This window comes from Orycteropus afer, unplaced genomic scaffold, assembly GCF_000298275.1.
Source record: "Orycteropus afer afer isolate SDZICR_OR568_19922 unplaced genomic scaffold, OryAfe1.0 scaffold00147, whole genome shotgun sequence".
Taxonomy (NCBI): Eukaryota; Metazoa; Chordata; class Mammalia; order Tubulidentata; family Orycteropodidae; genus Orycteropus; species Orycteropus afer.
Genome location: NW_006921734.1, coordinates 2447927 through 2452282, shown reverse-complemented (window position 1 = coordinate 2452282; position 4356 = coordinate 2447927).

Here is a 4356-nt window from a genome sequence, read left to right as displayed (position 1 = left end):
TGTGTCTACTGAACGGACCTTGGTTGTCCAGAAGAAAAAATATGGTGTAATTGGGAGGTTGTGAGCAGAAGAAGGAAATGATCTGATCTATATGTGTCTTAATGGTATCACTCTGGCCATTGTATTGAACATTGGCCATTGTATTGGCTATTGATTGTACAGATATAAAAGTGGATGCAGGGACACTAGCCAGGAAGCTATTATAATAATCCAGACAAGAGATGATTGTGACCAAAGTGGAGGTAGAAGACGTAGTGATCTGATTATTTTCTGAAGGAAGATCCCATTGGAATTCCTGATGGACTGAATGTAGGATGTAAACAAGAAAAGTTAAAGATATCTACAAGACCTTTGCACTGCGGAACTGAAAAGATGGAAATGCCATTACTGAGTGTCTGGGGAATAGTGGTTAGATTAAGAATTTAGCTTTGCAAATGTTAAATTTTAGATGTGTATTAGACAGCCAACAGGGGATGATGAGTGGGAATGTTAATATCTAAACTTCAGGAGAAGTGTGGATTAGAACTATCCATTTGGAAGATATCAAGAAATAGACATATTTATGGCCTCAAGAATGGATGCAAGCACCCAAGGAGTTAGTACAGATGGAGAAGATAAGAAATTTAAAAGCAGATCTCTGGGTCATTCTAACATTAAGAGATCAAGGAGAAGAGAAGACATTAATATAGGAGACTGAGATGGAGTGAGAAAGAAGGAAAACCAGAGGAGGGTGATGTTCTGGAAGCCACATGAGGAAAGATTATCAGGGAGAAGAGAGTAATGCACTGGGTAAGAGAAGGACTGAAAATTGACCACTGAATTTAGCTACGTAGAGGGTAATGGTACCCTTGAAAGTGCAGTTTTAGAGGAAGGTTTAGCAAAAGCCTAAGAGAAGAAAAGATAGGAAGTGGATACATATAGAGAAATGGGACAGTTGCTGGAGGGTCTATGGAGTCAACAACTTTGTATACTGATGGGAATGATCCAACAGGACAGGGAAATAAATACTAAAGAAGAGTGTGAGAAAGAATTACTGAACTGGGAGAGGAAGAAGCTACTCACAATTCAGAGATGAATGTAAATAGGGGCAAAGATATGTTATCTATTGTAAAAAGGTGATAGGCAGGTGTTGGTAGGTGGGTAGCTGTGATCGGTGATGGGTATTTATTTAAGTTCTCATCTAATCACCTCATTTTTTATTTTGCTAAGTAAGTATGATAAAAAAAACAGGGAGGGGAAAATTTGAGCATGTAAGCAAAGGAGAAATTATAATCTTTGAAAATGGAATTTAAACTTGGTAAGGGAGAAAAGGATGTAGAGGCAGTGGTGGGAAGAGAAGATGGCTGCCAAATAAGGTTAGAGCATAGAATATAAGATAAGGAAGAGAAATGAGGCTGAAAAAAGGTAAGATTCTGAAGTGTGAGTGAGTTCCCCCAAAATCTTACTTCCTAATTGAACTTATAACTTAGGTTGATACTGGGATCTATTATTAAAAATGGCACCAAATGAGTCATGCTTGTCTGCGTTCTTTACAATATGTCTTTGATATTTGTTGTGGAGTCTATTTAACCATCCCTTTAATCAGTGTTGGTTTGTGATCTACTTTGCCCAGAAGAAGGTAATGGAAGTGCTGTCTGTGATTCTGGAGGCTCAGGCTTCATTGAGAGGGAACTTAGCCACTATGGAAGAACTCCATGTGCTACTTTGCTGGAGAGACCATGCAGAGAGAGAGAGAGAGAGAGAGAGAGGCTTTTCAACAGAACTTTCTATGATGATGGAAATACTCTATGTTGACCAATAGGGTAGCCACTGGCCATGTGGGGTTATTGAGCACTTGGAATATATCTTGTGTCTAAGAAACTTAATTTTGTCAGTTTAAATAAATTATTTAATTTTAATTAATACAATTATAAATCTAAGCAGCCAATATCATATTGGACATAGCCATGATAGAGACCACATGAACAGAGAGGCTACATGGACAACATAAGAACCCTAGCTGACCGCCAGCACCAATGCACCAGATGTGTAAAGGAGGCCTCCAGCCCTAGTACAATCACCCCATCCAATAACATGTGGAGCAAAGATTAGCTGTCCTCAATGAATGCTTCCCAAATTTCTAAACCACAGAATGGTAAACAGTAAGAAGATTGTTTTAGACATTTAGTTTGAGGTAATTCATTACACAGCAATAGATAACTGATAAAGACAGGATGATTGCAAAAGCATCCTGCCATTCTATGAGGAAGGGCCTTCCACGGGTGAAAGGTGACACATTATTTTCTAGGTGACACATTACTGCCATGTGCCTTTACATTCAAACTATGGTACCGTTGTACAGAAATGTTGACTGCATCTAGAATGCTACTTAAGGCATTAAGTTGCATGGAATTGTATATACAAAAAAAGCAAACTCATTTTTACTTACTGTCAGGGCCTTCTTGTGAAGACCCCTCAGCTGTGCTCAAAGAGATGTGCTGCAATGGTAGTGAAAGTTTAAGACAAGGAAGCCTTGGCCACAGCCGTATGTGCCTCTCCTTTGGGCTCAACAGAATCTGTAAGTCCAGATGCCTCTACTCTCCCCTCTTTTTTCCCTCAAAGATATAGATTGGTATAACTCCTGATAATATGTAAGTGATGCCACTAAAGGCCGGAGATGTTGGCTGGGCAGAGCTGGGCTGAAGAATGACAGTCTACAACAGATGTACATTATAATTTCTCTGACAGACTCACTGGTTTTTGTCCTTCTGCTCTGCCCTCCCCACCCCCATCCTGGCTCTGCTTTGTATAAATGGCTTTGCTATTCTTTGTCACATGTAATTTATACTAGTTGCTTTTGCTTTCTTTTATTCTCCTGATGCTGCATTAATTACGCTTTCAGGATCAAAGAGAGCTTTTAAATTATTAACCAGAGGGATCATTATACATAAATGGATTTTTCCATGACTGGCCACCCTCATTTCTTATTTCTAGGTATCAATACAGTGACCTCTATTTGATGTTATTTTGGTGGGGATGAATAATTAGAGGGCAGATAATCAATGGTATTTTCATTCAATTTACGAGGTTAAAAAAAAATTAAAGTAGTATTCTGCATAATATATATGTTTGGCAACATGACATATTATATAGGGATGATTACACCTATTAGGGTGGAAAATTACCAAGAAAAAGATTTTTGATTTTGTTTATTGAATAATGTATACTTTTTCTGCATTGCAGTTTGTAAATATAAAATATTTAATAATAGTTTAAACTCCTTGTAGACTGAGAAGCTCTCCCACTCAGCTTATGAACCCTGTAGGTTCTGTGAATTAGCTGTCTGATTCCTCTGTTCATGGGTGAGCAGGACATTAGGGATTTCTCCTCCTCGAGCCTTAGCCTCAGGAACCAAAGTTGACTTTGAGAGCTGGGGGTCAAAAAGCAAAAGAGAATTTCGTTTGGGCAGGGCAAACATGGAAGCCAAGGAACTTTCTATTGCTCAAGGCTCTGAGAGAGCATGGGAAGCAAAAATGAGGCCAAATCAAAAGTGTTAGTAATAGAGGCCAGGCAAAATCAAGCCTGGAGATACTTGGATGTTCAGTGAGTTCAAGGAGAGCAGGGAACCCATACAGTTTTCTTTCCTTTATTTCCTCATCTGGTGGAAAATGCTACATGACTGGGGCTCAGGAGATGTTTGTTGAATGTTGTTGAATGAATAAAAAAATAACTCATGATTAAACCTAAGAGGAAGATATTTAGGGAAGATGGAATAGGGCCAGGTCAAAACTAAACTGTACATAAGCCAGTTTTACATTGTCCCAAGTCTCAAGATCAAGGCAGAAGTAAGTACTTTTTGGATTTAAAATGTTATGAGTAATTGCAGAACTAAAGAACGTGATAACATTTTGGAAGTTTAGAGGAAGATGGCTTCTGCTGAATTAAAATGAGAAATAGAGATAGAGTGGAGACCGATATTTGTTGAACATTTCCCATTTGCCAGACACTGTGAAAAGCACCTTACACTGATTCCATTTTCACAACAACCTTTTGTTGGAAGTAATGTTGTAAACCAGTTTTATCAATAAACTGGGGCACAGACTGTCTGTGTAAGTAACTTGTCCAAGTTTATACAATCTATAAGCCATCCTCCATATTTGTGCCCATTCCAAAGAAAGGTGATCCCACAGAATGTGGAAATTATAGAACAATACCATTAATATCACACGCAAGTAAGATTTACTGAAGATAATTCAGAAACGTTCGCAGCAGTATATTGACAGAGAGCTTCTAGAGGTTCAAGCCGGATTCAGAAGAGGACGTGGAACAAGGGATATCATAGCTGTTGTCAGATGGATCTTGGCTCAAGGCAAAGAA